This window comes from Cynocephalus volans, chromosome 8, assembly GCF_027409185.1.
Source record: "Cynocephalus volans isolate mCynVol1 chromosome 8, mCynVol1.pri, whole genome shotgun sequence".
Taxonomy (NCBI): Eukaryota; Metazoa; Chordata; class Mammalia; order Dermoptera; family Cynocephalidae; genus Cynocephalus; species Cynocephalus volans.
Genome location: NC_084467.1, coordinates 145433151 through 145445655, shown reverse-complemented (window position 1 = coordinate 145445655; position 12505 = coordinate 145433151).

Genomic DNA, 12505 nt, shown 5'->3' with positions numbered 1-12505 from the left:
AGTATGATTTGTAACAATGAATATGCTAACAAAAAATTTTTTTTAGGTAAAAAGATTAAAATAAAATAAGGGTGCATTATCAAGTTGGCATCTACTATAAGCTACTGGTTACTCAATCCTGTGGTACCATCTGAAAACTCCTAAGTTAGGTGTCTCTGAAGTAATGCCCTCTTTCTAAGAGCAGGACCGATGCCACTAAAGATAGCCCCTCTATTGGGTAAAAGTTAGGCGGGAAAGTGGGGTTGGGATGGGAGGAGCTCTGCTAACTGCAAAATTATCTCATGTACTGTTGGCTTGCTTGCATTGGCTAATACCTCTTGGCGCCGTGAGCGGGCGACCGAGTTGCCACGCTTGCAGCTTTAAAAACCGAGAACAAAGACAGTTCAGCTCCGCACCTTGAATTGGCTGGTGCGGTCCCGGCTGCTGGAAATAAAAATCTTTTTTCTCTTTTTCTATATCGGTCTCCAAGGGTGTTTTTTCTCCCGATGCCTATAACATCTCAAGACTTTTCATGATGGAGAAACTGACATCGATGGGATAAAAGAAGGAAGTACTACCCGTGGGCTCCCATCTCATTGGTTGAAGGCTTACTGCATGTTGCATAAACAACCATACACATTTGGGTCCCACATACATGGGTGCTGATCTGGTTTCCTTGGCATTCTGCTCCTAAGCATCAATAGACAAGCCCAGAACCGAGATAAGAGGCACATAGGAGAGGCCAGAGGCAAGACACTCTCAGGTTGCACTTGTATGAAGTTGATTGGAGCTTGGGTAGAACTGTTTGCTGAATCAGGCCAAGCCAGGAAGATATGAAGTGGTTGCATTAGTCCATTTCTGTTCCTTATAATAAAATATCTGCAACAGGATGATTTATGAGAAGGGAAATTTATTGTTTACAGCTTCAGAGGCTGGGAAGTCCAAAGTCTGGGGAACACAGCTGGTGAAGGTCCTCCTTGGTAGCGGCTTCAGTGACACAGGATATCACAGTGAAAGACGGAGGAAGCAGAGAAAGACTAACCTCTTATGTGCTCCTCTTTTAAAGCCCCCAGAACCAAGCCCCAACCACCATTGTTAATCCACTCCCTATGGCATCGGCCTACAATTCAACCACCTCTTCGAGGCCCCACCTTTCAATTACCATAATAGCATTTCTCACCGTCAACAATTAGAATGGGGATTTAAGTTTCAGTGCGACTGGGGGTGGGGGAGCTGGGATCTAGTCAACCGTAGTGATGTATAAGAGCAGTCAAATAAAATGACCTAATCCAAGGAATTATTGGAAATTATCCAATATTATCCCTTATTTGACAGAGAGAGACATTACAGTGGCCTAAGTTAATAACCTAAACCCAGTTCTGCTGTTTCTAAATCTAAATTTTTACTTCATAAGTCATTTACTTATGAAAGTGCTTCAAAAAATTCATGGAAAGATTTGCATTATGTTTTAATTCTATTTTTCCAAGAACTTTTTGGAGTATCCTCCTATTCATTCCTCAATAAATTCTGGAGCACCTATTATTTGGACAGGGATTATGCTAAATGCTAGAGATAGAAAATTCAGTCCCTACCCTCAAGGCATGTACAGGTGAGTAGGGCAGAGGCAGCAGCTAAAGAATGCTCTGAAAGATGAAACCTAGCATTCTGAGGAAGCACTTCTTCTCTCGGCAAAGACAGATCAGGGAACATATCCCAAAAAGCGTGGCATCTCAAGGAAGTGTGGAATATGTAGAAATTTACCAGGTCTCAGTTGGAGGTGTGGGTGCGGGTGGAGGGGCACGGCCCATTCACAGAACTGCAAGTAAAGGGGAGCATTGAGAAAGAGTGAGAGAGCCAAGCACAGATCTTCAGCAGCTTTGGATTCCAGTCATAGGGGCTTGGATTGTATCCCGAAGGCATGTAAAGACACTGAAAGACTTTAAACTGAAGAACCAAAGCATTAGAACTATACTTTAGCAAAATCACTCAATCTGTGAGAGATGAAATAAGGAAAATAAATTGGGGAAAAAGGACAAAACAGAAGTAGGTTGCACTGGTAATAGTAATGACATCCCACTTCTGTTTTTGTCCTTTTTCCCAATTTATTTTTCTTATTGCACTAGTAATATTAAGAAAGTTTAAGCAATTTTCCTAAGGTGGATGTTAGTGAGCACCAGAGCCAGGACTTGAACCCCAGCATCCTGACTCCAGAGCCTGTGCTCCTCACCGTTTTGCAATGTTTCCCTCTGGCTATGAGTTTTGAGGACATGAACTCAAATAATGGTAATGGACAATACGAGGAGAGACTGTAAATACAGTATCAAAGTGATTTGGTAATTTTTAGTTGCTTTTTATGAAAAGAGATACACAGGTAGCTACAAACAAGCACAAACCCAAAACACCCTTTAAAGGCTCTGGGGAGAGGCAAGGACGAAAGGAAACAGTAAAAGAGCTTTTTTAGTTTACAGGGAATCGATACCTGTCTTTGGTCTGTCTTAGATCCCTGTTCCCCCAGGAAGTCCTAGAGGGTACTAGGAGGAAGGAGATGGAAGTGCAGAAGGGAGTCCCTTCTCCTGAAGGTTACACAATGGCAGACTGTGCAGTGACACGTAACAGATTACCAGACATTTCCAGTTTCATGCTAACAACCACCCAATTAGACTCAAAAGTCTCTTTACATAGACTTTTGTCATTAATTTTATATTTTGGCAGGAGGGGTGGAATGAGGCATATGAGAAGGTAGCATGTTTTTAAAAGTAGTCCAGCACATGTATAGCAAAATCAATACTAAAGTCCTCTCTCTAATTCAGTTATCTCCCTTGAAATTCTTCTACGTACACTGCTTTATGGTAAACTGCCTCCCGCAATCACTAAATGGCTTGATATTATCCTCAGTGATCCTTCCTAAAATGTCTGGTTCTCTATGTAATGAGACCCAGGATTATTTTCTGCTTTCTTTAGCATATTTCTACAGGGTAAGTAGCTCACTATTACCATTGAATTAAAGTAGAATACTTTTGCTGCAATCATAATGGTTACATTTGGCACTATTACACTAAAAAATAAATACATAAAGTTAGATTCTTTGTCCTTCTCTTGTCTCCCTTAAGAAGGTAATAAAAGGACAGAAAGCCATCGTGTTTAACTGGAAAATTAATCACATCAAATATTCTCTTACACTAATCGAGTTATAAGTCTGCAATTGGCTTATATAAAACAGATGTTTACATTCTTATTCTCCTTTGGTACTAAAGTCAAAAGAAGAAACACAGAATGACTATGTCATGGCATGCTTTGGGGAATGTAACACTCTGCTTTTACTTTTTTTTAATGAAGCCCCAGAGCTTGTGGTCAGGGAAGGCGAGGGGGACAGCCAGAAGGAGGAAAGCACCAGGGCCTGGGCTTCTACTCCCTACAGAGGCAAAACTCCCATAGTCTGGGATGGAACAGGCAGTTTGCCAGCTAAGGAATGGGTGGCTCCTATTGGCTCACAGCAACTGGGAGAAGACCCAGGCCACATGACTCTGGTAGCTTATCCAAGGCAGCCTCCCTTTTGCCTCTGCTGGTGCCTTAGTTCTCCAGGACTTGTGATTCTGGTTTGTGTTTCAATTGTGGTCTTCTGTATATGGACCCCAGCTATCCACCCTCCCACACCCCAACCCAAAATAAAGACTGAGAGAACTACAGGCCGTCCTCATACTATTTGGGAAAAGGTCTTGTAAAGCCTAACTGAGCACCTAATGAGGAAGAGAGACTTGAAGAAGAATGCTTGCGTTTCACTGTCTGTAAAAAGGGTTGAAGAAATTAAAATCTATCCTTAGTGATTCCTCTTGGGATGTCCCCTCAATCCTCCCTTCTCTCTCACAGGGAGCTGCTCTCCCTGGAAAGCCAGGGCCCCTGCAACTCTCACACCCAGTCTTTTTTGCTCCTTTATCCCAATTCAAAATCTGGAAAGGATTTTAAAGATATTTTTTCTACTCTGGGACCTTCTTTTTACAGAGAAAACTGAGGCCCAGAGAGTGAACTCGCCCAAGATCTCATAAAAAGCATTTGAGATGGAGCTAGAAGTGTGTTTGGGGCTTGTAATTATCTCTCCTCCTCCTTCTCGTCACCAGAGGTACCAGTTAATATTTATTGAGTTCTTACTATGTCCCAGGCATTACTTTAAGTGCTTTATATGTGTTAACACATTTATTCACCTTTAACTCTCATTCCAAAACTATAAGGGAGTTAATATAATGATCCCCATTTCATAGAACAGGAAATTGAAGATGAAATCCACACAGAGGTTAGGTCAACTGTCCAAGATCTCCCCCTCATTTTTATTCTTTTTCTTTTGCCTCTAGTCCATGTTTTCCCCTATTATTTTACAGTACAATTAAAATTTTTAATCATGAAATTATGAAATATATAATTACTTTATAGTATACTGAAAGTTCTACCACTAATATTACATATACACTATATTGAACTTTTCAGAAAATAAGGATACTGCAGTTTTGGTTTCTTCTGTTTTGTGAATTATCCATGAAGCATTCTTTGACCTTGAATGAGCTTTTCCTGCCCCCGAGCATATGTCTGAGTTTTCTCCCTTATTATTTACAAATTCGAACTAATTTTTTATTTTGCCCACAATGCCATGAATTCCTTAAGAATAAGAGCGGTGCTTTATTCATTTTTACAAACATAGTGTTTCATTCATTTTACACAAATTGGAATTCAATGTTTTCAATGAATTGCTGAATTCATTATGATTAATAATAATGATAGCAATAATAATAACTGCCATCTGAGTACTTTAAGCATGTTCTTAGCACACAGGTAAAATCATGTACACGAACCCATTTAATATTCACAATGACCTTGTTGTGTGAGTATTTCCATAACCATTTCAAGCAATTTGCCCAAGATCACATCAGTGGTTTATGGTACAGCCAGGAGTAAAACCCAGGTCCTTCAGGACTCTTACAAACACGTGCCTTTTTCAACACACAAAATAGGTTTATTATTAGCCTAAACATGACATTTCTAAAAAAATAAATGTTCTGTAGAGAAAGTTAATCAACCTAAGGCAAGAAATAATTGTTTAAATCATCTTGTTTGGGTGAAATATCATTACTTACCTCCAGATAATTAATTAAAGAGCTGCAGGAGTGAGGACAATTTAGCAGAATGTAGCTTAAAAAAATAAAATAAAAGCTCTAAATAAAAAGGAATAGTATGAAGCCGTGAATATCTAGCCAATCACCTGTTTATTAGAAGGACACATCCATCAGTGCCTTTAACTGGTTTCTATCAACCATAAGAGTCTATGAAAAAGTGACAGATCAATATTCTAATATGAATTTACTTGATGCTCAAGAATATGAAAAGACATTAGAGTGCAGTTTGGGTGGCAGATATAATCTATTTTCTGTTTTCACCTTTATTCTAAGTATGATTTAAAAATAAAAAAGAAAGAAAGGATGAAACCTTCTTTCTTCTCTTTTTGCAGACCTCCTTCCCGTGTCTTCACATTAGGAATTTTCCTTAGCTAAGGCTTTCATTATGAGTGCAAAGAATCCCAGAATTAAGGGAGGAAAAAGAGCTTTGAAAATCAAAAAAACACCTACTCTTGTAGACAGCTGGGAATCTGTACTAATTTTAAAAAACAGAGAAAGAAAATTTAACTTCTTATCTTACATTCCAACATTCAGTAACTATCAGAATATTTTCCTTTCTAATGTAATTTAAGCCTCTTTCTTGTTCTGTTTTCAGAAGAACTACAGCTGGTCACAACCTTCCACATATTTTTCCCCCAATACCGATTAACGAAATAAGAAAGATATTGGCTTCAATAATAATAAACTGGATCCAGATCTTCCGCCTTTGCTTTTTTTTTAATAACTTAGTCCTATTTAAATCACATTAACCAAAAGGCAGTAAATAATTCCAGGTTCCCCTGAAGAAATAAGGGAATATATCATGAAAATCAGTCTTCTTTCTTTCTTTCCTTTTTATTTTCAGCCTATACTGAGTTAAAAATTAAGATTTTTTTAAATCTCCAGAAGGCTAGGATGATTATGTGTTGATGAGTTAGAGTTGGAGACATCAGCATGAACTCATGTTTAACTTAATACAGACACAGGTAGGTGTACGTATAAATTCTTATAAATACATTTATATATGCAGGTTAGTATGCACATATATATCCTTGCTCTGTTGGTGAGAAGACCTAGAAGCAATGACCACCCAATAGCAATGAGCACAATCAATGCCCAAATCTTGATTTCTAATGCTAATTATCAGTGAAAGGAACCAGGGCATCTTGGAGAAATGGTTGATTCTAAACCTGGGACAGGAAATATGTAAGATGAGCCCAGAACATCTTATAGGACCAGAAATGAAGAAAATACCAAAAAAAAAAGAAGGCACCCCCACATAGGCAGGATATGTTAAAGGAATGCAGGTGCCAGTTGAAAGAACGCCCACTAATCAAAGCTGGAACAATCTGAGCAACAAAATAAATAACACAGTATTAAATTAAAACTCAAAGTAAATGATAAATATCCTGAGTCCACAAGGATATAAGTAAATTATTGAACAAATAAATAAATGAAGGGGAATAGGCAAATATCCCATGCAGAAGAATTTCAAATAATGTATGTAGATACTCCCTGTTCAAGGAGATGGAAGATAAATACCCACCTTTTAAGTGTGGGCTGCACATAGTGACTTTCTCCCAATGAATGCACTAAAGAAAGGGGGGGAAATAACTTTACAGAGGAGAAACCTGGCAAACACTAACTCCTCCAGTTGATCAAGGTTAACACAACAGCGATAAGTCATGTTGATAGCATGTACTCTTGATATGATATGATCAGAATGGCATTTGTAGTCTTCCTTTACAGAATCCTCCCAAGACTTCTTGTTACAGTCTAGAGAAGGCTAATGTGTAATGTGGTATCCTGGATGGGATACTGGAATAGAAAAGGTAAAAACTGAGGAAATATGAATACAGTATGGCATTTAGTTAATAAGAATATATCAATATTGGTTCACTAGTTGTAACAAATGTACTGTACCAATATATGATGATAGGAACAGGGGAAACTGATGCAGGATACATGGGAACTTTCTGTTCTATCTTCACAACTTGTCTGTAAATCTAAAACTATTCTAAAATTTAAAGTTTACATATAAAATATATAGTAAAAAGCAGCCCTAAAACTATTTTTAATGAGGCATGACTATGATAGCACCAAGAAAAACAAATAATTTTTATTAGTCATCTGCTATCCATACAATGAAGTAAATTAAATAATCCATCATAATTTGTGAGTGTATTTACCTGCAGAATAAATTCTTACACTTAGAAGACAACACATGTGACAGAAATGCTATTGAGCCTTTTGGAAATCAAACTCAAGGTACTGTACGGCATTGAAAATGTGCCCTAAAACAATACGACTGTTGCTTATTGCCATATGGCAAATCATTGCCTCCAAAGCAAGGCTTAGAAAGTAGCAGCATATGGGTTACTGAAACATTGGGAGTGGAAAAGACACATGATTCTTTTTTTCAAAAAACCTATCTATAATAAATTACAATTGCTTTACTCAATCAGAAGAGCTTGCTAATGAGACTAAAGTCATTAGCATGAGGATCACTTAGTCTGACTACCTTTGGTGACAAAGTCCAGCCCAATACTCGTTTGTTGTCTTGCAGCTGTTAGTCAATGTGAGACCAGAGTGTGCCTAGATCAGCATAAACCCAAACCTTCCCTGGAAAAATTGCTTGAACAGAACATCATACTGATGGTAGTTCAGGTTCATTATTTTCTTGTGGAACTTGACCTTTATTAACTCAGGCAAGAAACCTGAACAGATGTAGAGGATTCTTAAAGCAAATGTACTTCACAGGGCCTGGTTTTCCAAAGCCTTGCAGTTTCAAATATTGACCTTGCAGAGGACTGGAAATTTTCCTCAGGCTATAAAGTCTCTGGTGTAAGATAAAGTTTTGTGGCACAGCAAGGTTGCTGGCTGAAGGACAGACTAGTTACTGATTGTTATATAAAGATACTGGAAAATGCTGGAGGGAGAAGGAATGTTTGCTAAGATCAGGCTTTTGTTAATGGATCACATAATTGTCTAAGGGAATGTTACCTTTCTTGTTTCACTGAAAGTTACCAGCCTGTATTGTTAAACTATAAACACACCTATGTTCTCTTCCTGTAACTTCCTGGTCTGGAAAATAAATGCAGGAAGAGAACCCCAATTCAGGGTTAATTTCCCAAGGAAGGGATGCCTCTCGCTTGAGGGTTCTGGGGAAGTTAACCACTTCAGGGGTTCTCACTGCTCAGAAGAGATGGGCTTTGAGTAATCCTTTGCGGCTCCATCACCCAGGGGAAGTGGGGTGACAAACCCGTGAGGGGCAAAGCAGCAAACAGAGGCAAAGCAAGCTCTACCATAAATGACTCTGCTGTGAGAACTTTGCTGAGATTTCATGGGCAAATTTCAGCAATGCCTTTCACTCTCACCACAGCTAGTTCCAAGTTCCCTGGTAAAGGATTTGCTCTACTATATTTATAGCATCTCCACAAATTTCTTTTGCTGTGACTTATAGGCTGGCCCGAAAAACTAAACATCAAGAGTGCACACAGAAAAAGGTTTCTTCCCACTGAGCCTGTAGTTTATGCCTTAAGGTAGATTTTCTAAAAGCAAAGGCACAATGAACTATTGGAAGCATTAAGGCTCATTCAGTCTTCCCCAAAGGGCATTCCTTAATGCTAAATATTTAGCTACATGCTGAAACTGACAGTATAAAATTAGAAACGTATTTAACAGATGTTGAAAAAATTGGGCATTATGCCAACTAATTCAAACTATGGACATTGCTGCTATCATCCTATGGAAGCAACAAAAGAATAATAATATTAATAATATAACTGCACATCAAAATTGACAAAATAAGATACATAAATATCCAGCAGACATATTGGCTCACAATTTGTAGTATGCATCTTATTTTATTTATTTATTTTTTAATTTTTATTGAATCAAAATTGATTATACATATTTTGGGGGTTCAACATTGAGATATGTTGATCAAATCAATATTACTAGCATATATATTGTTACAAATCATAATTATTCTTTATGTCCCTTGTCCAATCTCTCCCCATCCCCCTCCACCTCCCCCTCCCCCCTCTAATTACCCTAGATTTCTTCTCTCCCTCTGAAAGAGTAATGGTTACTCTGTTGATTTGTTGCCTAGATGATCTTTCCAATGCTGACAACTGTGATCAGGTCCCCCAGTATTATCATAGAGCAGATGCTGCTTCTGTCACTCTGGAATGGGCTTTGTGGAGAGAGACATCCTCTTCTTTTCTTTATCTCTGCTGGTGACTTTCTTTGTGTCAATGCACTCCAGTGGCTGGTGGGCCATCTGCGTGGTTGGCGTGGTTGTGGCGTCTAGCCACTTTCGCGGCAGCCACGGTTATTGTGGTGGCTGTGGTGGGCCACCTACATGGAGGTGATGTTCTTGGCATGCTCCTTGGTACTGACAGTGTGAGGGGGGTCCAGTCACTGGCTCCATACCTCGGGTCCCCAGGCGGGCCCCGAGGATATATATCTTATTTTAATTCAGCCTAAAAATATCAGTTTGTCTTTCTGACTTTAGGTCTGTCAAGTGACTCATTTAACTTAATCAGCGATTGATAAATAAGATTTTAATTTTCCCCATCTTACTTTTCACAAATCCAGTCTAGCCTGGGAACTCTCCCATGAAAAATTCAGCAATAGCATATGTCTTCTACTAATGCAAAGCTATGGAGATTTAAGGTTTTCCTAAAATTGGTGGAAAGACCAGAAATTACTTTGCAAGATGCCATCAAAATCATGCAAGAAACCATGCACAGAAATGATTGCATTCTAAATGACAGGGAAGTGTGAGAAGTTTCCATCCTACCCTTGGCCTCTATCGAGAACATGTTTGATCAGCATTTATTTACTCAAAAGTTATTCAATGAATAGTCATTTAGAACCTTGTATGTGCTAGACAATAGGGAAAAACCATAAAGAGATGGTAACACTTCCGGCCACATTACAATCAGCAAATACCTAGAGTTTTCCTGGGAACAACAACAAATAAACTTAATTTTTATTCAAGATGTTGGAATTTTAATAATCAACACTATGCCTTATCTTTGTTTCTACTATGTTGCTTCTCTTATTTGCCTGGAACAAAAATATTTTATAACCTAAGATTTCTACCAAATAACTATTTTCTACTGAAGAGTTTAAGATCAGCAGAAGTATCAGGAGAGTGCAAAAACTAATATTGCCCTCTGCTGGCAGATTCTTCAAGTACAAATTACTGTGTTTTGTCATTTGTACCTTATTCCTCAGTCTTTTGGCATACATTTTGAAGAATCAGTTTGCTTCTTATAAATAATATTTGGAATTCCTCCTAAAACAAACTCCAAAATATCTAGGCAATGGTGATAAATGTCTAGTCATCATTAACCAAAGCAAATACTTTTAAAAATACAGCTCTACCCACATGATGTGAAGGCATTGTTTCACAGCACAGCAGTTCAAAATTCAGGGATATCTTAATCACATCTTATTGAACCTGAATCTAATTATCCAAGACTCTCCAGGTTCCTGAGAACTAGATAGCTCTGAAATGTAAGTAGTCCTTTTCAGCCCACATAACAGACAATCATGCCTCTCTTTTTCACCATCAAGGTATATAAATTCACTCTAGTTAAAACCTCAGATGTGGCTTGAGATTTGGGGACATGACTATCTCGGGATGCTTGTATGAACTCTCCATTTTAGGTAATCCTATTAATAGATTGAGAGGTTTTATGAAATAAAAGCTCTTTGTTAGTTAAAGAGATTTGAATCACGCTTGGGAGTTGATTCTGTCATTCTTTAATGAGTTTCTCTCTTCTGGTAAATATAGATGGATACAGGAAGCTTTGGTTGTGATCTCAAGAGTGAGTGCTCTCTCATTTCGTCTTTGTATTTCTAGTGCTTAGCTCGGTGCCCTGTATCTAACCCATGTTTAAGGAAAGCTTATTGAATGACTAAATGAATTGGTCTATCCCATTTACTGTGCTTACTCAAATGAGGCCTATTTCCCAATAAAATGTTCAGGCTATGGTAGGAAGAACATGTGCTTTTGCGTTAGAGAGACTTAGACTTGAATCCTATCTTTGATACCCAGCTGTGTGGTAGGAAGCCAGCTAACCGCTCTGAGCTGCAGCTTTCCCATCTGTAAAATAAGAAACATGATATTTTCTTCTTGTATTGTGGAAGGAATTATATGAGATAAAATATGTGAAATACTCAGGCAAGAGCCTGGCACATAATGAATATTCAAAAATTTAATTCTCTTCCATTTCCTTTCAGGTAAATTGCTAATTTCTTTCTTTTTAATCTGTACTGTAGAACAAAATTAGCTCAGATCCCTTCTGAGAGTAGTAGAAAGAGAATTTGTGGTAGTTATACTATTTGTTCAAATGTTCAAGGCTTTCTTTCCCCCACAAAGAATAAGAATATGTATGTAGAAGCACCCATATTTTGTCTGCTTTAGAGCTTCTATTAACTTCAAAAGAGGTTTCCTGCACTGGAAAAGGCAGTAGGAGAATTTATTTTGCTTGTCGTCATTTTCCAATTGAGTAAAAGTGGAGAACTACACAACTTCCATTAGATTGGTGATTTACAGATTTCAAAACACTTTATTCTCTCTCGCTTTGGTCTCACATTAACCCCATTTTAAAACTAGGGAAACTGAGGGGGTGGGAAATGGCACTGCCAAATGCAGGGCACAGATCCAGAAGCCCTGTGTTCTGACGTGTTCAGGGATCGTTCCTGACCCACCCTGGGAGGCAGGATCGCGTGTTCTCCTTGGAAGCTGTCCTGACATGCTCGCCAGTGCTCCCTGCCCTCCGCGCTGGGCATTGCATCCTGGAATCAAGCCCTCTCCCGTTGCCAATGGGATTGTGGTCTACCAGTCAGAGGAGACAACCAAGTCATGAGTTCTGGATCTCATTTTTTTGTTGTTGTTTTCCCAGTGACTCACAATAAGACATGTGGTGAGTTGTTCGGCATTAACTACTCTTCCAAGGTGTTACAAAGCCTGAATGCACTTGGTGGTGTTTTTAACGATTCTGGGGAAGTTCTCAGTTCATTTTCAACATGAAAGATGCTACAGCAAGAGTGAGTGGAATGGAAAAGTTGAAGCTGTAGAGCTGCAGACAGCAGAGTCTTCATGAGAAACAGCTGTGCCTGTAAGTCTTCTGGGATGCATTTATTGGCATCCTTGTGCTGCCAGGGCTAGCTGGTGGCCAGCTGTTCTCATCATATTTTAATTAAAGAAGCTCCCACACCGTCAAGAAATGTTCTGTGCAAAGATGGGCAACACCTGTCTGCTGCTGTTTCTGTAGCAGATCTATCTCCATGTCTAGATATTAATGATGTAATTAATTCTTACCCTCGCTGTGCCACATCCCCCCCAAAAGTATTATTAATCTAGG